This window comes from Ambystoma mexicanum, assembly GCF_040938575.1.
Source record: "Ambystoma mexicanum isolate Mex_15411 chromosome 12 unlocalized genomic scaffold, UKY_AmexF1_1 Mex_chr12_unloc.2, whole genome shotgun sequence".
NCBI classification, from domain to species: Eukaryota; Metazoa; Chordata; class Amphibia; order Caudata; family Ambystomatidae; genus Ambystoma; species Ambystoma mexicanum.
Genome location: NW_027182323.1, coordinates 4,672,325 through 4,697,171, shown reverse-complemented (window position 1 = coordinate 4,697,171; position 24,847 = coordinate 4,672,325). Strand labels below are relative to the sequence as shown.

Here is a 24,847-nt window from a genome sequence, read left to right as displayed (position 1 = left end):
CTTTTTTAAATGAACGAGTGATAGAGTTAAAATAAACTTTACGCACATTTTTTTTACACTTTCTAGAGTGTTACAGTTGTAATACAAATTGCCACCAAAGACACAGAGAAAAGGACAAGAACTGTATTTTTCTGAGAATCAAGTAAAAGCAGTAATGGCCATTAATGACTGCAGCAATGTTTCAAGGGAAACCTCTGCAAGACCCGCCGCTGGGAGATGGTGATCAGTGCGAAATGTTTGACGACCAAAAGACATTTCTACGTGAGCTTTAAACGATCAATGGTGGCTTTGAGATATCTCGTGTGGAAAGTGTCGCCCTCCTTGGATAGTGTCGGGATCACCCGATGGCAGTGGACACGTCGGCGGACAGCCGGCGTGTCTCGCATAGGGGAGCACCCTACGGCGCCCGGTGTCACCGTGCGCAGGACTCACCCTCTGATTCCAGCGGTCGCGGCTCCGAGGGCACTCGGGCCACGCCGCACACACAAGGCCACGGCCACGTGGCAGGCCCACACCGCACACTGAACACAGACACGAGTTGCCACTTCCTGGGGCTCTGCTGCTCTGCCCTCGCAGTGCCAGCAGAGCCCCTTTTAATAAAGGATCACGTGAGCGCTATGACACAGTCACGGCACTCACGTTGCCCCAAACAACTAGACCCCCACACCACAGACATCATTTAAACATGCCAAAATCACCAGATAGACTTCCATTTGATTGCACTATCAATTTCATTCATCTTAAAAAAACGTTCATCCCTGCGACTACAGTGGTATGAGCCAAAACTTCCTCTGACATCACCTCGCTCTGAGACTCAGCTAACAGAGAGGTGCGCCAATATTATCATTAAACGTATGTTTAGAATGTACTAGCATTCACACAAGAAAACCACGGGCAAATTTGAAATCAACAATGGCCGGGTATAAATGACTATTCAGTGTTCACGAAAAAACTGGGGGCAGTGGCTATGAACGATGGAGCGAGTGCGGTATTTGCACGCACCAGCACGCACGAGAGCATTGGCCGGATCACCTCCTGTTGCTCGGCTGTCCTTGACATTCCTGGGATTAGTTCTTGTCTGACTTTGTCTTAAAAGAGAAATTCCCTGAGCACGGTTGTTCTGTGATTACCTCACGGGCCTTTGTGGTATGACTCTGCAACTGTGAAACTGCCGTAGTACATACAGTCCGTTTGGTCTTCTAATCTCGTAGTACATTTTGTTACCCCCCCCGCTTTCTAAAGGGAAGTCCACACACCCTATTAAAGTTAGACAAAGCCAAGGCACCAGCTGTATTGATTAGCATGAGCATTTCAAAGCCGTCTCCTCCACACAGCTCCAGATTTGCATGTAAATGGCCACAGCCATCAGCATATTAGAGGCTCAGTGCAGTCTGGAAACACCCTGGCTTGAGAAAACCCCCATGGCGGACCACAGCCTGCCCACTGAAACACCACAGCAGTCCCAAACAAATTGAGCATTTCAAAGCTGCCTTCTCGGCAGGGCTAGGCATTTGCATGTAAATGGCCAAGGCCACTAATGCCCATTGTTCGCCAAGGCAGACGATCCTGGGTGGTGGCATTGTTGACCCTCTGCCCTGTCATTGGGCAGTCTCAAGAGGAGATTGAGGCTGTGGAGGGTGGGGGCTGCATGGCCTCACATCTGGAGCCTGGTAGTTCCTATAGCAGGTCGCAAATTCCCCACAGAAACACCCCAGAGGCATTAGCTGTTCAGACACGAACAATACATTGTAAAAATAGATTCCAGGCAGCCAGGACAGCAGGGAGTAGCCATTGACGGGACACAGTGCCAGAAAGACTCCCTGTATATTGTGCTCGCTTCCTTGGCAACATGCAATAAAATAAAGCCCCTCCCTGAGGTAGACAAGTGCTTTTAAAGACCAATACTACACCGTTCTCCAAAGCGAAAACCCAGCTGCATTTGCTAGAAACTACTTTCCATTGCAAATAAGTCCCTATATAATCAATTTCCCCACACTGCGACGTGTGTGCATTTTCCGTGGAAAGGAGTGTAACATCAGTACCCGGATCGTTGTATACCACCCTGACAAACATGCTATCAGGCTGTCATGCTGCATATGTTTCTCTAAGGACAAACATGCCAACTTAACCTTTGTGTGGGAAACGTTAAAAGTTCTTGACTTCCGCTTGTCTTTCTCCAATTTAAAATATCCAGCGCTCCCTCCATCTACTATTCGGTTCACTATTCGGTTCCGGCCGAATAGTTCTGCAACTATTCGGTATTCGGCCAAATAGTAAATGTACTATTCGGTACACCCCTACTAGGAAGCCCAAACAACCTGACTCTGTCCGGATCTGTGTAGATATGAGACTGCCCAACAAGGCCATTAAGAGGGAGCGGCATCTCACCCCTACTATCGATGACATTATTGCGGAAGTACAAGGGGCTCGGTTCTTTTCCAAACTAGACCTCCGAGCGGGCTATCATCAGGTCGTCCTCCATCCTGAGTCCAGGTATATCACCACATTCACCACTCACCGAGGACTATACCAGTATAAGAGACTGAGCTTCGGGGTGTCATCGGCTGCAGAGGTCTTTCAGAATATTATTCGGGGCGCCCTCGCAGATCTGGAGGGTGTCCTAAACATCAGCGATGACATTTTGGTGTTCGCAAAGACCGAGGTGGACCATCTGCGAAAGCTGGGGAAGACCTTTGAGAGACTCCAATCGCTATGCCTTACCCTTCACAGGGACAAATGTGAGTTCCTGCGCCCTTCCATCGAATTCTTCGGTTTTGTCTTCAAGGAGGGGGGGGTGTTGCCGGACCTGAGGAAAGTCCAAGATATTAAGAAGGCACAGCCCCCCGAGTCGGTGTCTGACCTGAGGAGCTTCCTCAGCATGGTAACCTACTGTGGGCGTTTCATCCAAAATCTCGCCTCTAGGTCTGAACCACTCAGGGCTCTGACGAAGAAGGAGTCAGCCTGGCACTGGGGCCCGCTCGAGCAAGCGGCCTTTGAGGACATTAAGAGCGCCCTGACAGCTGAGGACACCATGGCGTTCTTCGACCCTGCGCTGACGTCAGAGATCGTTGTGGACGCCAGTCCGTTTGGCCTGGGTGCCGTGCTGACCTAGGTTGACCGGGACGGGAGTATCCAGCCAGTGGCCTACGCCAGCAAAGCGCTCTCAGAAACTGAACAAAGATACTCACAGATCGAGCGTGAGGCTGCAGAAATTTCTGGCTCTATGTCTTGGGGCGTCCAGTGACGGTGGTGACAGACCACAAGCCCCTGCTTCCCATTCTGGCAGGGTCATCCTCGAAGCCACCGGCCAGAATCTAGAGGCGGATGCTCGCTCTTCTCGAGTATGGAGTCACCCTGGTGTATCGGGCGGGGGCCAACAATGCGGCGGACTATCTCTCCAGACATCCGGGACTGCGTGGGGGAGATGAGTATGACACCTGTGCGGAGGAGGCCGATGATCACGTCCGAGTGGAGGTGGAGGCGGCCACGCTGAACGCAATGCCCCTGTCAGAACTGGAGGCGGCAGCTGCCGAGGACAAGTGCTTCCAGATCCTAAAACACTCCATGCAACAAGGCTCCTGGAAGTCTGTCCTGGAAGCTTTGGCGGGGCGGACCCAGGAGGCCAAGACAGGACTTGAGCAACTATGGAAGGTCAAGGAGGAATTGTCCTTCTCAGCGTCAGGCCTGCTGCTCCGAGGTGACCGCATAGTGGTCCCCCAGTCCAAAGTAAAGGATGTGATCACCCTGGCCCACCATGGACACCAGGGCGCTGCAAAGACCAAGGCCAGGCTGCGGCTGAAGGTCTGGTTCCCCCAGCTAGAGTGGAGAGTTGATGACTTTGTGGCGGCCTGTGTATGGTGACAGGCGGCATCTCCTCTGCAGCGAGAGCCGGCCATCAAAGCAATGCCCCGAGGCACGCGACCCTGGGAGGTCGTCCATGCAGACTTTGGGTCAACGTCCATAGGCACCCATTTCCTTGTAATCATCGATGAATATTCACGGTATCCGGAGGTGGAGTTTGTCGAGGCGGTGGCCTTCGAGCACGTGGTCGTGGCTGTGGAGAAAGTGTTTGCGGTCCATGGGTTCCCCCACACCTTGTGCTCGGACAACGGGTTGCCGTTCCAGAGTGAGCGGTTCTCTGAACTCATGGAGAGCTGCGGGGTCCAGCATAGGAAGGTGTCCCCGTTGTGGCCCAGGGCAAATGGAGATGCTGAGAGACTGATGCGGACGCTCAATAAGACATTCAGGATCGCCCAGGGACAAGGACAGCCACTCCAACAAGCCCTATACCAGTTCCTGCGGGTGTACCGCACGGCCCCACATGCATCCACGTGGGTGGCTCCGGCTGAGGCCCTGTTCAAGCGCTGCCCCAGAGGTCTATTACCTGAGGTTGGGGAGAAGGAGCCCGGGGTGATTGACAATCAACAGGTCGAGGTAGACCGGCGGGTGAGGATTGAGCAGGAGAACCTGCAAAGGGGTCTCCGCCCCCAGCGGCTCGAGCCGGGGGACGAAGTCCTCATCTGTAATCGACACCCCCATGGAAAGCTCTCGCTCCCCTATGAGCCTGAGCCATTGGACGTTGTGGCTGTAAAGGGGTCCATGGTGACGGCCTCTGACGGAAGATCTGCCGTCACCCGGAATGTCAGCTTCTTTAAGAAACTGGGTGATCCAAGAACTTAACCCGCCGCTGGAGCCGGACTTAATGGAGATACCGGAAGACGCAGGAGTTTTGACCCCCACATACATACGAGACACAACACATGCCATCCAAATTTTTGAAGACCTCCCCTTTGACTCCACATCACTTTTGCTTGTTACTATGGACATTAAGTCTCTATATACGAGCATCCCACAGGGTGAGGCTATTGAATGCATGAGGAGACAACTTATCAAACACGATCTCCAAAATAGAGTCCCTGTCCCGTTTATTACTGAGTTACTCACTTTGGCTTTGAATAAAAACTATTTTGATTTTAACAGCCAATTCTATCTCCAAGTGAAAGGGACGGCTATGGGCGCTACTTTTGCACCGAGCCTTGCTATCATCTTTATGTCAAAATTCGAGGAGATTAATATACTGGCCGATAACAACCCGTTCAAAAGACAGATCCACTATTGGAAGAGATACATAGATGATATTCTCTTCATCTGGGAAGGCTCACAAGACACCCTTGACAACTTTTTAATGTGGCTTAATAACGTCAACCCTGACATTCAGTTCACCATGGAATCTAGCAACAATACGGTGAACTTTCTGGACCTACAAATACAGCACAGAGAAGGGCTCATCAAATGCAACCTCTTCCGAAAACCTAGTGATCGGAACACTCTACTTCACTTTTCCAGTGACCATCCGAGACACCTCAGAGAGAATCTGCCATTCGGCCTGTTCCTCAGAATCCGGCGCAACTGTTCTGAAATTGAAGATTTCTACCTTCATGCACAGGACCTTGATAAAAGATTGACACAGAGGGGATACCCTCGACATATAATTTCCAAATCCAAAAAACGTGCCAGATTTTATAATAGGTAAGCACTATTAACACCCAACACTCTGACTCGAGACCCTAACACCAGAACAACGTGTGTGATCACACATGGTACGCACTCACAGAAAATACGTAAATTGATTTCCAAATACTGGCCACTTACCCGCCTCTGTCTGCAAGATGAGCCAACCCCTAGGTTTGCGTACAAACGTGGCAAAAGTCTACAGGACCACCTTGTTCACTCAAGGTTTATAAAACCAGCACCTAGGGTAGGTCTCTGGAAATTGAGGAGTGCTACGGGACATTTCCCATGTGGCAATTGTACAGCCTGCAAATTCACCAGGAGAACCAAAGACATCCTGGTCAATGGCAGACCATGGACCCTCCACAATCTTACCAACTGTAAGAGTAAACAGGTGGTGTATGTGATTGAGTGCCCATGTGGCCTCAGATATGTGAGCCAGACAATGCGTCCAGCCCACATTATGATTTGTGAACATCGTTCGAGAATCCGCTGCAAGAACATGGGTGCCCCCCTAGTAAGTCACTTCATAGAAGCTCGTCATTCCGTTGATGACATCTCTTGGTGGATCATTGACATAGTTATCCACTCTACCAATGCACTGGCGAGCCTTTTATCCAAAGAAGCGCGCTGGATTCATCGGTTGGACTTTTTTCATAACGGTCTCAACGAGGAAAACATACCTCTAAGATGACCATTTGTTGTCCTGGTTTACCCATTTTTCTGCATCCACATACCACATCACTTTCTTTGCAGTATCCAGATCCCCACAACGTTGAGCCATCTGCAGCAGTGCTCCCAGCCACCTGCCGCACTTGTGGGGCACCTCCCCACACTCCAATTACGTGTGGGTGTTTTTCCCAGCGGTGATTACAGAGGTCTCCCGCTCTTTAGGGTGCCTTCGTTGCGCCTGATGCGGTCCCCACTTACGCCAAACAAACTCCCCTTCCCCCCCTTCCCTATGCACCCACACCTTACCCATGTGTGGTTGTCATCTGTTTTGTGCACTTCACAGATGCACATGTAGCTCTACCTACTCCCCCGTGCAAAGCCGCGACTTCACGGCCAACACGGCTTTGACTTTATTTCACTTTACTTTTGTGTTCATGTTGGAAGCAGCCGTGCCCCACCTCCTGCACCATTGGCTGCACGTTAAGTGACAGGCATCCACCAGGAGCCAATGGCATGGTTTGGCGCCTACCACACGTTCGTCCAGGTTGATTGACAGCCGGTTGCTATAATAACCACTGTTCCAACACACGAGTTAACGACGTTCACTTGCAGCTGCTTCACGGACGCAGACGTCCTGCTGTGAGTCTCCCTCATGAAACGGCATTGCTCGCGCTCTGCCTTTCATTTCCAATCTGCATCTCTGCTTTCTACGCCCCTGCAATAACGCGTAAGTTGAGCCTTTTCAGCTAGGTTCAGCAGCGATTTGGCTTAGCTAGGTTTTAGAAATTGATTTTTGTTTTTCCAATGCTCCAGTTCCCTCGCCTGGCTTTTCCCATTTGATTGATACGTGTGGTCACGCATTATTGATTTATTCTCCCTTAGATATGCACATGATGTCTTGCATTGCTCTTTTCACCAGGTCAACCGTGACCACCATTATAACTGCCCTTTGGGACGTCCCCCCCCTTTTTTATTTCTCTTTGTCTCACAGCTACAATTGTGCTGCCACATCGTTTTCACGCCACATCAGTCCTCCTGGAACTGACCTGCGGCGTACATGTTTCTTGTCTCCTACTGAGCACCGACTGTTACCGTGCTCCCAGGTAGGTCGTTTATCTGCCTTTCTGGGGTTCGTTACACACTTACGCCAGTTTCATACTGGAACCCACTTTGGGTGGGTCACGCATCTGCCAGTGTGGTGTCTGTTTTTCACCTACACCAACCTCACACTTGGAACCTACCGTTGGTGTCTGCCGTCCTGTAGTTTTCCCTGCTTTTCTCTTCTTTGCTTTATTCAGCACCCTCCTCGCTCTTTTTACAGACTATGGCCATCCGTGCGCTCACAACTGCTTCTCCTCCGGATGGTCATGGACAAATGATGTACACATAGCTGTCTAATTTAACACATCATTATCTTTTTCTTTCCCGTGTACCCTTGATACTCGCAACTGTGCACAACTAAACAGACTTCACGGTCCACCCCCACCTTTTTGTGACACAGCACTTTATTGTATTTACTTTCGTAGTGTTTGACTGACAGAGCAAGCAGAAGCTCAGCAACCTACACCAGCAGTACCAGAGTCCCGACACCGCGGGACAGCAGCCGCACGACATTCCCCTGTCCTTTATAGATTCATAGGGTGAGTGCTCCGTGTTTTTCTGTCAACAGTATCCTTAAACCCGACACTCCTCTGAAAAAACGTTCTCCTTTTGAGTACAACCCCTACCTACAATGTTTTCATTTTGTCTGTCCCCTCTAGGGATTCACTTCTAGACTACATCAACTCTGCCCTGAGGAAGGCTTCTACCACACCAACCTATTTAGGCCCGCCGAAACATGTTTTTCCCGTTGCTGGGTCCCGCTCCCTCCTGGAAGCACCCCCGGGAACTACTCCATGATTTCTCATACACGTTGGCAGTCAATGATATGGCAAATAACTACATGTCATTAGTTGATTATGAATAATTCAATTCTGTACTAACCAGGGTAATTTTTTACACACCCTGGTTAAAACCCAACAGGCACAACTGCCTTTTTGTGGTTTTCTCTGTTCTTTTTACTAATTGTCTTATTGCATTATTTTCTATTCCAATTATTTGTTGAAATCATAATGTACATATGCTTTGTTGTATGTCTCCTTTTCATCTTTTGTTATGTTGTTTTTTTAAAAACGTGTAAAAAACATTTTTGAAATACGTTAAAGAATATGTTTCTTTGTATAATAAATCTATTTTCATGTACTCCTTAGGTTTTTTTCTTTGGCTCTGTTGTTCCTGTGACTTTCCTTGAAAGCATATGCCTTATAAATAAGATGGAGATTCAACCATAAAATCATGGACAGAATTTAGGACTTTCTTGTGCCTGGGTTCCTTTCTGAGGTTCCTTGTATTTAATGCAGGAGTTTCCTCCAGCAAACCTGAGTCCCCTGTCCGGGGACGTCTGCAGAAGGACTTCCCGTGTCGGAAGTAAGCGGGAGGTACCCCCAGAGGGCTGGGCGAGGGAAACCCGCTTACCTCAGTGAATACGTGCTGGGACAGTTGGTTGGTCAACCTGAGTGAGGGGATCCGGGTGGCTGACATTAAAGGGGTTTTGGGCAAGTGTGGCGTGAAATGTAATAGTTAATTGTTTTAGTGGTTTGCAGTGTATATTAAAAGCATTTGTGTGTCCTCCCGAAAAAGGAGGAGTGTGGCGCTGCCCCGTGACGGGACGCGCACCTGGCGGCGTGACGTTGCACGCCGCCGCGTGCTGTATAAATAAACGGGGCGTTCCCGGCCACGGGAGAGCGACCGGGAAGCCCGAACTGTAAGGACGTGTGTCGAGTGTGGTCCTTACAGGGTGGGGGTTTACGGGACCGCATGGGGGCCAGGACAAACCCCCAACATTATCCAGGCACACCACATACTGCGTCCAAGATTTAAGATAGACAGTGGACCCCCTTGCACACCTATCCCTACTTGTATAGGAAACATATCTGCATTGATCACGTTATAATTTGGTGTCTACTGCGACAATGACCATAATATTTCTAACATCACAATAACCAGTAGCGCAAACCAGAATTATTGAGAGGCGAAGCAATACTTCCGTGGCTATATGTTTAAAAGTGAACGCAGAGTGTTAAAATGAATCCGCCCGAATAGGGACTTGAACCCTAGACCCTCAGATTAAAAGTCTGATGCTCTACCGACTGAGCTATCCGGGCTTCATACTGGAAGAATGCCTCCCATACGTCTTTAGCAATGTTAGCTTAGTAACAAGTATTGGTCCCCACGTCCACATTGTGCCTCCTGCAGACTCTACAGAGATTTGCAATAGGCAGCAAATTGGCTTACAAACTAGCCCATGAAGATAATTAACGCCTGCTCTGCCTGTCTTCTCTCAAAAGGACGGTGTTCGCAAAATAACACCAATGGGACAAGGGTTTCAGAATTCAGAATTAAGTAGTTAGTGCGTTCGTTTTTCTTCCTAAGAGAGTAACATTATTCGGAACACCACTGGGAAGAAAGGCAGACGGGGGTCATGAAAATGGACGGTTTACATACTTGCTTCATGTAGTAATCTACTTGTTCAGTTCATTCACATATAATAAAATACATAATGGCGTTATCTGACCGTGGCAGTACGCTGAAAAGGTTATAAACAAATACCTGGGGTCTCATTTTCAAGACCACATTTAAATGCTGTTTGCCAGTTCTCGGTATCACTTGCCTCATGTTGGAATTTTCGACGTGTATTTTTTTATAGGAAATAAAAGTGATAATAAATGAAAAAAAGTGATAATAAATGAATAGCATGAATATTATATGCAAATAGCTAAAAAAAAAAAACAACTTCCCTGACCGGGAATCGAACCCGGGCCGCGGCGGTGAGAGCGCCGAATCCTAACCACTAGACCACCAGGGAGTGTGCTAGCCAAATGCGATTCATCTAATGTGACAGACACCTAGTATTTCCGATCATGAATATTTTATCTACGAGTTTTTGAGCTGCAAATCTATTAGAAGCAATCTTTGTTCTACAACAAACACCACTCTCTATTTCACTTTGTAAACTTTTGTCCTTGGTACCTTATACGTTGTATCAATAAAATGAAGTGAAGCAAAGGCTCGAAATTTAACATCAAGCAGTGGACATAACTCAGTTGTAGAACGCATGCCTTTCGGATAGAGGATCCTGCGTCTCCACCCCGGGTCTCCACCTTCTCGTGTCCTTCTCATTATGTTTTTGGTGTGTCTTCAATTGGATGTCATATAAGTTACTCAGAAGCAGCAATAAGACAGTGACACACTGTCAATTACACGAGTAAGTAAACCCGCAATGCTGGTAAGGTAACCTGATTTTCTGTCCCATCAGCCTGCTAAAAGCAGAACATGTTTGTTGGCTATAAGTGAACACTCGTGCACTTATTAAATACCACAATCTCTGGCAATAAAAAGCTATCAGTGACTTCAAGATATCGCCAAATAAAATTCTAGAAGATGAAAAAAATATTCTGCAACAAGCTCCTTAGGAAATGCTGTTTGCAGAGTACGTGTACACTTTCAACACTGCTTTTGCATGGCTATGGCATGGCTGCCTAAATGTATTCTTTCATGAGCAGCCTATAATGGAGTGCCTGCTTACAAGCGTGCTAGGAGTACAGCTTTATTTACCCATGAAATCTTGCTGGTTGCTTGCCCTGGCCCCTCCTCCCTCTGTCTGCTGTTAGCCTCACTTCCCGCTCTGCTCACCCTTCTTCTTTCACCGAGAGCACCTTAGCCACAACCCACCCACCCAGAGACGTTTTTATGGGAGGGCAAAAGGGGCACTTGCCCAGGGCCCCCACCTAGGAGGGGCCCCCCACAAGGCTGCCTGATCTAAAGTAAGATTCCATTGTGCACCAGACTTAAATAGCACATGCCAGGAGATTTTATGGCATGCTGCTGAGGCGCTAAACCTATTTCCTGTCTGTTTTGACAAGTACATTCTGCCTTGATCAATTAATCATGTAATGCTTTCTGTGTTCACTGTGGAATACATAGTTCGTGTGTTCCATACAGCACAACTTCTGTAGCATTCTTTCCTTCCTGTGGGAATTATGTTGATCATTGCAATAGCCAAAGTTGAAATCCATATTGATAAATTGAGGGCCACAATGATTCAGAAGTTAGCTCAGTGTGTTAATCACTCATTGCAAAGATATGGGTTCATATGAAAGATTAGAAGAGCACATTCCAGCAAGGATGACTGAACCTTTCCTATGTCTGAAGTTTATAGACCTACCTGCATATGTACTTGGTTTTACAGCATAAAAAGTGCTATTATCAGCAATGTTCCTGCACCAGATAGGGGTTGCTATAAAAAACGAACATGTCATTCGTGTGGTGAAGGTCTAGAAATTGGTTTGTTCAGATGGGGCTAAAAACCAAAGTTCTAAAACCAAAGTTGAGAATAAACTATTAGTCCAAGAGGTGAATAAGTATCCAAATTCAAGACTGTGGAACCAAAGTGTTCATGCTTGTATCCTGGCTCTGCCAGCAGACGATACAGTGATCCTGGTCAAATCATATAATATATCTTGCATTGCTGTGCTGTCTTCTGTGAGGTTTGCCTTTTTGCATGCTGGTGGCATCGTTTAGCTCATTACTTGATCTTTCTTCTTATGAAGGCCATTTGAGTGGAAGTGGTGGTAGACCGGAGAGAGCGGACCAGATGTTGTAGACCTTGTGCAAGCATATTTGAAGGTCTGCTCGTTTGACACAAAAAACATTTCGCTTTTTGTATACAAGTCAACGGTTTTTCTGCACGTTTATGAATGACAATTTCACAAGCCATTGTTTTGGAAGTATTTAAAGCTTAAAAGTACAAAAGACATACCTAGATTAAATCTGCTAAATCACATCGATTTGTATGCTGGTACTTATATACTCCCTTGAGGATGGAGAGAATGAAGCTAGGATCATTCCCACTTTGCATAACACCCTTCTGTAATATTCTGTTTTTAAAAATGGTCAGGTTTGAAAATGTGATTTGTGTACTTTGCAAGTCAGTTTTATAAAATGCGATTGTTTTAGTACATGGTAAGAGCTGGAAAAGAATGTGTTCAAATGCAGAAATTGCTGAGTTGGCACAAATCCCAGCTTTACCCCTTAAGCAATATGTGATACTGGGAATATCATGTAATAATCTATTGCCTAACCTCTCAGAATTGCCAGTCCCTAATCCTTTCACAATTGTCAGCCCTTCAGAGTGATTGATTTCCTTCTCAGGGTATGATCTTCATAAAAGGCTCACTCATGGTTTCTCTGGCTATAGGGTTGCTTCCACTATATCAATGAGCATTGATGTACTGCACACCAAAGGCACTTGTTCACTTGATCTCTAATGGCAACACTATTTGAAAACCATGTCCCACTTCTAATCTCATTCTGTCTGGATAGAGGCACCTTCCTGGTAGCTTCTAATCTGCATTCACTGTCCAGGCTATGCTATGTGTAGCTTTCTTCTTCTTTACAATTGGCCTATTCTATCCATGCTTGAGCACTTTTGCATTCTCTGAGGCAGCTAATGTGAGTTCTCTGCCTATTCTGGGTTACATGGACCTTTTACATACAGTCCCGAATTAATACTACAGACTGCATACCTTCCCAGATTCTATTGATAAAAAGTATCCTGATTCTATACTAGAAGAGAAGTAAAATCTTTGTAGATTGCAAATGTTGGCCTTCAAATGCTACTTGTTTATCATTCTGATTATAGCAATAATGAAGAGGGTAGGGGAACTTAAAGGGTGTAAACATGCTTATTTTGAAAGCTGCGAGGCAGCATATCAACCTATAGGTTATGATCATGTTGGGGGGAGGGAGAGGAGAGTGCCACCAGATATTCTTGATCACTTTATTCCTTTGGTTTGGTGGAGGGGGGCCCCAAAGATGTCCATGCCCAGGGCTCCAAAATGCTTAAGATGGCCCTGAATGCCACTTTTTGCTACCTGTCAGAAATCCCTATTGGTAGGAAAATCTGACAGCATTGGTAATGTCACATTATCCTATTTGTCAGAAAATCCTACCGATAGGAACATTTTAAAGTGTAGGATAATTTGAAATGAATGGTCAGGCCATTTTTCTCAGAAAATCCTACCTCAAGGAAAATGTAGTTACAATTTTATAGGGTAGGCACATTTGACATTCTATATAAAAACTGACAGTACAGTCTTGCCATTTTTGCTACCGATCAGAAACTCCTATCAGCAGGAACATGTGAAAAAATACAGAGGTTGGAATATTTGACAGGGTAGGAGAATCTGGCAACAAACACCTTGTCATTGTTTCCTACCCATCATAAATTCCTACCTGCAGGAAAATGTAAACAATACAAAGGTAGGAAAATATGACAGCATGTAAAAATCTGACAGCAAAGGTCTTGTCGTTTTCTTCTACCTATCAGAAATGCCTACTTGTTGGAATATGTGAAAAATATAGGGGCAGGAAAATTTGACAGGGTAGGAAAATCTTACAGCAAGGGTCGGGTCATTTTCTCCTACCTATCAGAAATTCCTACCTGCTGGCATATGTAAAAAATACAGAGGTAGGAAAATTTGATGGGAAAATCTGGTCATTTTACCCTACCCAGCTGAAACTCCTACCTGCAGAAATGTTTGAATAATAAAGGGGTAGGAACATTTGACATGGTAGGAAAATCTGACAGCAAGGGTCAGGTAATGTTCTTCTACCCATCAGAAATTCCCACTTGCTAGAAAATGTAAAACCTACACGGGTAGGAAAATTTGACAGGGTAGGAAAATCTGGCAGCAGTGGTCTTGCTATTTTCTCCTACCCACCAGAAATTCCTACCTGCAAGAAAATATAACAATTTCAGAGGTAGGGCAATTTGTGTAGGACAATCTGTCAGCAGAGGTCTTGTCATTTCCCCCTATCCATCAATTCCTACTTGCAGGAATAAGTTAAACATATTGGGGTAGGAACATTTGACAGGGTAGGAAAATCAGACAGCAAAGCCACGTCATTTTCTCGTACCTATCAGAAATCCCTATTTGCAGGAAAATGTAAAAAAATACAGCGGTAGGAAAATTTGACAGTGTAGTGTGATGAATCCGATGGTGTCATAACTCCTTTCCCGGCTGTGACCTCTTTTCACCATGGCCAGGGGATGGCAGCCACTCCCTGATACTGACCCTGTGGGCGGCTATATGAGGGAGGAAAGCATGGGGAAAGTGTTGAGAAGGGGGCAGCACCATCCAAAACATAGGCACTTTAAAATAAGGCGAGATGAATCCGAGGCACTGTGATGAGCCAGGGGGGAGGTGGGACATTAAGAGGAAAGCTTTCCCGTCCAGCAGGACCCCATGTCAATATAACCAATCATAGTGTAACTACATGGTGTGGCCCAAGGCGCGGCCGGCATTGCTATTCTGCGTATATATTAATAATTCCAGGTAGAAGGGAAGGCCTGAGCGGTAAATGCAGCATTACATGCACTAGGCCCAAACCCATGAGGCCACAGAAATCTCCAGTCATGCCCAACCTCCCATGAGGACAGTTCACACCCCAACCAGCAACACTGTCTAGTCATGGTTCTTGAAAGTGTTGCAAAGATGGGTTTTTCACCCAAGAAGAATGTGCCCTACAAGGCTGTGATCAGAGACCGGCGCCTGGTGTGCATGTTATCTCACACTGACCAAGGCATGACCCGGCGATTTCCCGGGTGACCACGAGTTATAGCCCATATAACTGACTAAACCCTAAGATTCCCGAATTCCATGGCACAAGGTGCCCTTTGACCACCAACCCCAAAGTACCATGTGCTGAAATGTTCAAAGCGGATGAACAGGGCATATCGTTGAAGTGACAATCGTGTGATTTGTATTGCGAGGTGCTGGGAGGGATAAATTATAGTTGAAAACGAGGGTGGAGATCTTGGAGCCGGATGGCGCTGAGGGAGTGCGTGAAATCTGTGTGTGAAGGTTAGAGTGCCAGAGAACCTCCTGTGTGTCCGTTTTAAGGCCTGCCAAGTGCACAGTATGAGTGATAAAAACAAGCTGTATTATAGGAGTATAATTAATTTGTTTTCTGACCTTCAACATGAAAAGGAGATGAGCCCCGCAGCACCCACGTGATGGAAGACAGACGGACTGGGCTGCGACCAATAAACTGCCATCGCATATGGATAAAGGCAGTACCAGTATAGGGTCCATCCAATCAGCCGCGCAGGTTTTTACTGTATGTATTGTGTCATTTATGACAATGTTTTGCTTTATAAGATTCTGCTTGTACTACTTTTCGGCAGAACGCTCTTAGCAGCAGAGGTCTTTGCTGTTGCTCTGATCTGCGTTTGAGATTAAACTTGTTGTTATCCTTACAAGTTCGACTTGGGCCTTTCTTCTCGAACGGGTTGCATTCTATCTGGTGTGAGCATTGAGGGGCGTGCCTTCAGAAGACAACCTCCGGGAGAGTATCAGGGCACCATCAGACAAGGCATGGTATTCCCCTTCATCTCTTGAAGATGCTGCATCCATACCCAATGCTGTAATACCATATTGTTAAACCTCCCCTCATCCACCCAGGAAGGGTACTGAAGACCTTTTAACGAGATCTGTATGTATGCCATCAATTTGATGGCATCAAAATCTAACTTACCCTCTCAAATTCATGAAAACACCTTCTCATACTTCAGTATTCTCCATCTTTGCCTGGAACTGAGGGAATAAAAAAGAGAGTGTGAGCCGCAGAATCAAACCAAACCACTTCATAACAGTGTCTGTAAACCTGCAACATCAAAATCAAACCACTTCATAACAGAGTCAGGATACCTGCGATACCAAAATCTTATTATATGAGTCAGTCCAGTATGCAGCACAGACACGCAGCTCACCTGCAGTGCACAGAGCGATGCAGATCATACAGAACGCACGGCACAAGTATAATTTAGCACCTGGATACCCCTGAAACCTACAAGTTCCAGGCCTGATGCAGCACCTAAAGGCCCCAGCTAAATACACGTTCCATATGTGATACAGCACTTAGAGCCTCCGGTACTTTACAGTACTAATGAATAGTGCAGAACACACAGCTTCCTACAATATACAGTGTCTTTGTGTGATGTAGCACCTCCCCCCAGCACTATAACGCGTCAATGCCTTATGCAACACATTCTGACCTCTCCTTTATACCAGTCTAATGAATGATGCAGCACACAGGTTCCTACATTACTGAGTGTCCTGTTATGATGCAGTAGCACATACAACCATCAGTAACGCAGCACCAACTGCCTTCTGCATTCTGCAGGGCTCATGCCGGAGGAGGCTTCTAGTACACAAAATGTATATACCAAAAGGTCTATAAGGACTCTCATGGCATTTAACAATTATTCTCTATTTAGCAATCTCTTTACAATGGAACAAGCCTTCAATTGTTGTCACAATATTCTTTATTATATTTATACATAGAAAAAAAGCACAGTGTATAAAAAATGCATTCCTTTAAAATACATAACTGAATCTGTAGCTCTACAGTTATTGTCAAATTGAACACACACAACCACCTGTAACCAAAATGCAAACCATACAATCAAAACCACACTCTTTCCCATACATTGTTCATTCATACAGTGCAAAAATCGCAAATAAACAATTTATAAATACCGTAGGTCTTGAAGATTGACCCAAAGTGCAATGTGCAATTTTGACTGGGATGTATCAATTGTCTTATTCTGATACAATAGTTCGTCACACAGTTCATATAGGCTATCCAGCTATTGTTGTGCGGTGGAGCTGTCTACTCAAGTTTCGGCTCGGTAATCTAGCTACGTTTCATACCCAAGCCATCTTCATGACACATAAAATAATTCCTGATCACATTGGCGTGTGTTACCAACATGACACAGTAAAAGACTAGACTAACAACATAAGGGGGGGGGGAGAAAGGGGAAGGGGGGAGGAGGGTGTTATACTTTTAACCTCGTAGAAATAAAGGAGGTACACCGGCTATTACATACGGAACCTTCTTTATTCATGTACAAAACAAAACTGCCGTCTCCTTCCTGCTCCTCCCCTCAAGCCCCTTGTTTCCCTCACGTGACATCCTCTTGTACAGCTTCGCAGGCGGCACAAAGTGCTTCGTCATGTTCTTTTTGGGTCTGCCCGAATACGAGGATGTAATCGCTGTAAGTTAAGGTTCCTTTTATGGGTTGGAGGACCTGCCTAATGGTTTCATGAAAGATTTGAGCCGCTGACGATATACCAAAGTTCAATCGTTTGTAACGAAATAGTCCATCATGAGAGGCAAAACTGGTGATTGGTCGTGACTCGGGATGGAGTACCAACTGATGGTACCCTTGATTCAGGTCTAGTTTTGAAAAGAGAACAGCTTTGTTCAGTTGAACGATCATGTCCTCAATCTTGGGTCCCAGATGGTGTTCCCTTTGGATAGCTGTATTGGCCACCCTCATATCAACACATAGCAGGCGACCTCCTTCTTTTGGGACAATCACAAGTGGAGAGACCCATAGTGTCGGTCCAGTGGCCGGTTCAATTATGTCATCCCGTAGGAGCTGACTGAGTTCATTTGAGACCGCCGCTTGGAGGTGGAATCCAACTCTGCGCGGGTGTTGTGGGACTGGGCGAACCGCTGGATCAATGTTGTAGTTTGACTGGTGGACCCTTCATTTTGCCCAAGCCTTGGCATAGGTGGGGAAATTCCTTCAGGATGTCATCATTCATGATGGTCGTGCTCATGGGTGGCGCATGATCCATGTTGTATATGTGTCCTCGGGTTTCACCTCCAGGCGCAGTTGAGCTGATCATATCCCCTTCCTGTACATTTATGTTGATTAGGCTTAAGCAGGAAGCCGTTTTGTAGCTCAGCAGGAATGGCCCTTTTTTTGGGCTCCTTATTACGTGTATTATGGTGGTAGTTGACTTGTGAATGAGTTGTCTCTTGAATGACCCAACACTGTACAGGGGGATGTCGGCACCCCATTGGAATATCCTAGAGGGTGTCTGCGTTAGTAGTGGTTTGTCCTGAAGTTGTTGAAATTCATTTTCCCCCATAATGTTTACTGTGGCCCCTGAGTCGATGAGGAAGCAGAACCGTTTGTCACAAATGTCTACCGGTATCCACGGTGCTTCTCATGCCTCATCCTCGTCCATGATGAGGTTCACAAATTCATCTGGTGCGTATAAATCAAAGTGATCGCTCTCATAGTCTTGGGTGCCTTGCGACATAGCGTGGTAGCTTGGTTGTGGTGGAGGTGGATTGACATATTCATCTCAAATCCGTGGGCTTAACTGTTGTGGCTCATATTCTTGGATTTCTTCCTCTGGATAAAGTTCTTCTACTACTCTCACGTATCTCATTGGCCCTTGCTGATATGGGCGTACCTGGTATGATTGACTTGGCGGTGCCCTTTGGAAGGATCTGTATTGCGGCGACAAGGTTGGTCTTGTTGTGGGAAAAGGTCTACCTTCTCTGCAGACAGACTGGAAGTGGCCTTCCCTGCCGCAATTTCCGCACTTTTGGGTAGTGAAGGGCATGATCCGGTGTGGGGAAAAGCCATCCCGGACCTGTAGCACTGTCTTTGCATTTGTGGGATCGGTGATAGTTTGAGCCACTGGCCCTCTCGCCCGCTCTGGTGCTGCCTGTCGGGACTGCTGCTATCACTTCATTCTTCTCTTGCTTGAGATTTGTTGTGTTGGTCATCTGCATAGCTTGCTTGTCGACTCTTTCGAGGATTCTGGCCATTTTGCTTACTTCTTCAATGGCGAGGGGCTTCTTGAGGAGCAGATTTTTCAGGGTGGGCAAGAGGCACCCTTCTATTTCCCCTAGTCGAATGGCCTCCTCTAGGGAGAATGCATGGAATTGGCAATGTGCCCCTTTGATTTGGAGTCTAGTGATGAATTCATCCACCGTTTCATCACTGCGTTGGGTGCATTGATTTAACTTATACCTTTCATAGTCCCTGTTGGGTTCTATGACAAGTGTTTTGTTAAGGGCTGTTATTAAGGCAGCGAAGTCAGTGTGCTCTGCTGGCGGGATGGTTTTGATTAATGTTTTTATTTCAGTGCCAGCCATGTTGATGAACATGCTGCGTAGGCGTGGAGAGGTCTCTTTGCCTGCAGCTGCAATAAAGTTGTTGAAGTCTTCGAACCATTCGACCCACCGCGGGCCTTTGTCTGCCTGCGGGGTCATGGAAAAAGGTGGGGGCATGTGACATGCCGTCGCCGTCGACCGCATTGCTGGTGGGGGGGGCTGCGGGGCCTGTCCGGCTCGATCAGGGGACGTGCTCATGGTAAGTAAGGCAGGGGTGGTAATGGGACCTTATTTGGGTGCCCTTTGCCTTTGTTCAGAGTTCTTATGCAGCCTGCTGTGATGCACCTGATGCGTTGATACTCTCAAGTTGTTGAGTGCAAAGATTTGGGTATGCGCAATGGCTGCAGGCCTCCCCGTACTCTTGGCGTAGTGAAACCCAGGGGTGGGACCCTAGAGGAGTGAGAACACTCACCTGGGATTGTTGGTCACCGTGCAGGACGCTTTTGTCTCCTGTGGCAGGGTGTGAGGTTGCCACCTTCAGGGTTGTACATGGGATTAGTGGACTGAAGTTGGGGACCTGAGGTCCGTCGTCGTTGGGGCCTTCCTGTTCAGGCACATAGCAGGATTGCTCGAGCACTTCTTCAGAGGGGTCGAGGGCTGGCCGTATGCATCGGGCCATCGTCTGAGGGTTGCCGGGGGCTGGCTGGGCCACTGTAGCAGGACTCACTGGAGGTGTGGACATCCAGTCGGATCACCGGCACAGGAGGGAGGAATCACTGGAGGTATGGACGCCCGGTGGGATCACTGGCACAGGAAGGAGACACGCAGCAGGATTGCTTGCGTTAGAAGCGCAGCCGCACGGCCTTGCGCTCAGCACCTTGTGGGATCACTGGTGCAGACAGATGGAGGCGCAGCAGGATTGCTGGCGCGTGGAGCAGGAGGACGCTGGTATGCCGTAAAAGCCTTGTCGCCAGTTGTTATACTTTTAACCTCGTGGAAATAAAGGATGCACACCAGCTATTACATACGCAACCTTCTTTATTCATGTACAAAACAAAACTTCCCCCTCCTTCCTGCTCCTCCCCTCAAACCCCTTGTCTCCCTCACGTCACATCCTCCTGTGACACTCGATCGGGGAACTGTCTTAAGGAGGCGGGGGGAGAGAGAGTGGGGGAGAGAGAGTGGAAGGACCAATTAATAACTCTTCCAAATCCATTCAGATTTTTCATTAATAATGCATTCAAGACAATCAATGTTGAAAGTGAAGATAAGGACTGGCCACCAGGGGGCGCACGGATGAGCCCAACCACTGTGTGAGCTCTGCATCCCACGGTCTGAAAAGTGGTTTGAGCCCCCACTAAAAGGCCCCCCACCCTGCAGAAGTTTGGCAAGTTTTAGGTTAGAATATGGCCCCATGGATTTGAGCAAAAATCTGAAGACAATCGGAGCAGGACTTCCCAGAAAATCGACTATTTTGAAGTGGCGTGCAGAGACATCAGCCCGGCCCGGTCTCTGCAGCTGAAAAGGAAAGTAGCCCAGTACTAGCATGCGCAGTTGGGGACCTAGGTGGAAGCCTCGCGGCAGAACAACACCCTAGAAGAGGTTTGAAGCTGAAGCACGCCCTCCACCCCTGGAGGACGTTCCACCCGCACCCAACAACACAGGTGGCCCCCTGGAATTTTGTCAGAAGAGATGGCATGGAGGCGGGCACAGTTGAAGCGGAGTGCCCCACGTGAGTAATGAAGGTGCGCCAGCCGGTGCCTCCCTCCTTTCAGGTTCCACGCAGCGGCCCGATCCTCCCCCCCTCATAGTACCTGCAGGCATACTGTGGGGGCACCCAAACATTGAGAAACGGGATACTTCTAACCCACTGCATCCGGAGGTGGAGCATGGATATCCGCGTATTGCTGTCCTCATCTGAAACTCTGGCGATATTCTTAATGAACATCTATTAGTCACCACCAGAGAAGATAAACATAACGCCCTGGGAGCCGTGTCCCCATTGAGAAACGGAGCACACCGGTTATTCACCAATTAGGTCCCCGGCCTCACGGAGCCCAGTTTATGTGATGATCCTCCCTAATAGATAATACCGCAAACTCACTGCCCCCCGTTGGGTGCAATATTGAAGTGTTGAAAGCGCGGAGTGGATCACCGAAGAAAGAGTGTAAGGGGACCCTTTTGGGCACGCTCCCATGGCTGTCAGCATCTAGGTGCTGCAACACCCTACCTGTGGTTGCTCCAGCCAAGGCATGCACGTGCCACAAGGTCTCCTGCCGGCAAAGGCCAGAGTGCATATCCTGATCTCCCTACACCAAATATAGGACCTTGGACACTGCGGAGGATGGCGAGGATTCAATTCACCCACCTCTTGGCCTCTGGGTCATTAAGGTACAGAGCTAGTGGAGACACTCAGTGACCCCACCAGTCCCTATTAATACGTGCTTCTTCACAGGAAGCGACACGCTTGAGATGGGCCCGCTAGGTGAAAATAGGGGCCGGCCTACAGCTCTGAAAATGTAACTTGTCTATGATAAGCAGGGGACAGGCAGACTCTGGTAAAGCAACCCCCAGTGCAAGGGCACGCCTCGAGCCGGGGCGCACTACTGGAATCATTCTGGAGACTTCCAAACAGGACACTGGTTCCATAGTCAAAGTCCACTGGTATTGGATGGCCTGGCACAACTTACAAGATGAGGAGGTGACACAGAAGTGTTCAAGAGCCACCCCACAGATCTGTACAGCCCGCACGAGCGGACTGTCCCGTGTCGGAGGGACATAGGAGTCGCACCCTTTCCCAACAGTGCAGATACACACCCCTTGCCGCAATAATGCAAGACAAGTAACGACTTCATACAGAGAAGCAAGTACAGAGCCCTGTAAACCGCAAAGAGAAATACAGACTCCACACGCCAAAGCAGACACAACTTGGTGCACACCATGAGGGATTACTGGAGGGTTGGGCCCCCGATATCGGGGCGTGTGCCCTCCTCCAGGTGTAGCTGACACAGCCGTCCCGAGGTGGAGACCTTCCCCAGACTTAGGAGTCATCTAGGGGTCGACGACTTTGGGGTTCTAACCTCAACCACTAGGGAGACCTGGTGAACAGTTTTCGCTAGCCTCCCCCCTCGGTGGTACACCTCCAAGACATACAATTGACTTCTATGGTCCTGATCTACATCTGCTATCGAGATGGTTGGGCCCCCACCTTTGGGGCGTGTGCCCTCCTCTACAGATAGATTCCTCCGGAGGCACAGTGAAATCCCCGTGCACCAACAGCCAGCCCTAATACTGCACATACGATGCCCCCTGGCACCACACACTGCCATAACCTCGACCATAATTTTTCCCGTTTTCCCGATCGCTACTCAAGCTCTTTCCTCTTAGGCCCTCTGGGATATATCTCCCTTTAGCCTGTTTCTATGTATATCCTTTTGTCCTAACTGTTCCACTGTAACCATTGTTTTGTATCTGTATTTGCCTTGTATTTATATTTGTATTTGAATTTTACTTATTTGTAGAGCGCAGCCGAGCCCTGAGGCAACTTGGCGCTAATCTGTATATACTCAACTACATTTTTGAACTTTCTCTTTTACTTAAAGTTGTTATTGTTCAACTGTAACTATTGCATCTACTGTACCCCTGTCATGAGAATCCACCTGAAGCCCAAAGCCAAGTGCAACTTCTGGTACGACTCAGACCCCGTCACCCAAAAACACAAGTGCAGGGTGGGCGAGAGGAAATGGCGTGCTTCATGTGCATCCTCTGACAAACTAGCCTGCCGCCTGTTGCATAGGCAATACCGACACTCTGTCCGAACCAAGGGAACTCATATCCGGCCTGCGTCTCTGCGGCATCTAACAACTCGGCTGAACTCTTTAAAATGTGCAAGGAACTGGTCAATCCTGCCGCAGTCTCTACCTTTCCTGTCCCTTCCCAGGCCCTCTGCACAGCACTGGCTTCTCACTACATCTCTAAAACTCAGGACATCCTGTCCTCTCTCTCTCCTCCTCTCCCCTTCCTCCCTCTACTCCCTGCTCTTCCTCTGGCCCTTCCCCTGCCACCTCTCCTCCCTCCTTCTCTGCCTTTCCCCTGTTCTCTGCTGATGAGGTTCTAGACAAGTCCGATCTATGAAAGTGTTGTCGAAACAGGTTCACCCCTGTTCCTCCAAAACCATCAAGGAAAACCATCAAGGACCACATTGACACCCTAGCTCTTGCCCTGGCTGATTTATGCAATCACTCCTTCGCCACTGGAGTCTTCCCTTCCCCCCTGAAACACTCCCTTGTGCACCCTCTTCTTAAGAAACCCTCTGCCGACCCCTCATGTCCAGCTAACTATCACCGAATCTCCATCACTCCCTTCCTGGGCAAGCTCCTAGAGAAACTGCCCATCTCCAAGCTTAATCTCCACACTGAATCTGTTGGTTGTCTTCATGACCATCAGTCTGGTTTCAGAGCTGCCAGAAGCATGGATACTGCTCTCCTGAACATCCGTGAAGACCTCCTCTCCAACCTCGACTCTAACACCCCCTGCGTCCTCATCCTGCTTGATCTCTCTTCTGCCTTTGACACTGTCACCATACCATCCCGCTAAACAGTCTCCATGATAAGCTTGGTATCACTAGTCAGGCTCAGGCGTGGCTGACTTCATTCCTCTCTGACCGACCCTCCCAGGTCCAGCTTGGGTCCTTTCTCTCTGCTATCCTTTTCTCCACCTGTGGTGTCCCCCAGGGTTCTAACCTCTCTCCCTGGCTGTTCAACCAATACCTGGCCCTCCTTGCCCACTGCACCGCCACTCTCTGCCCCAACTTTCAGTGCTATGCGGATGACACCCAGCGCATTTTCATGCTACCCTCGGCCTCCTCCTCTCCTTCCCTCATCTCTGACTGTCTGTCTGCTATCCAGGAGTGGTGTGCCGCCAATGACCTCTGCCTTAATGCCAGTAAGACCGCGATTCTCCTCATCAGCACACCCGCTCCCTCCTTCCTTGTAGCTCTCTGGCCGGCCTCTCTTGGCCCTCTTCCAGCTCCCACCAGCAAGGCTAAAAACCTTGGGGTCATCTTCGACTCCACACTCTCCTTCTCTCCTCACATCTCTGACGTCTCTAAGAAGTCACACTACCAGCTGCACCTCCTCCAAGGGATTCTTCCTTTCCTCTCCTTCCCCCAGAAGCTCACTGTCTCCAAAGCTCTTGTTCTCTCTAGACGGGACTATTGCAACAGCCTCTTTCTAAATCAACCTGCTTCTACTCTCCGCCCTCTGCAACTTATCCAAAACAGGGCTGCGTGACTTGTCCTTGGCCTCATGCCTAGGGATTGTATCTCTCCAAGACTAAAATCTCTGCAATAGCTCCCAGTGGCTGCGGGGATTAAGTTCAAAACCGTCTGCATCGTCCACATGGCCTTCTGGGGCCTGGGTCCTCAATATCTTCAACTCTCCCTTCCTAAATACCTCCCTTATCGAGCTCTACACTCATCTGCTTCCAACTCCCTCAGGGTCAGTTGCTTATCCAAGCAACGAGTTGGTGGTGGATCTCTTTCTTCAGCTGGTGCCTCCCTCTGGAACAGCCTCCCTGCCTCCATTAAACTTGAGAAGAACCATCTCCAGTTCCGGAAGCACCTCAAAACCTTTCTCTT

The 24,847-nt window shown here is 48.0% G+C and overlaps 1 non-coding gene across 1 annotated transcript; it reads right to left on the bottom strand.

Moving 5' to 3' along the window:
• Positions 1-10,015: 10,015 nt before the first annotated feature.
• TRNAE-CUC (transfer RNA glutamic acid (anticodon CUC)) lies at positions 10,016-10,087 on the bottom strand. The gene has a single exon. It is a non-coding gene; the product is annotated as a tRNA-Glu (tRNA).
• Positions 10,088-24,847: the final 14,760 nt, after the last annotated feature.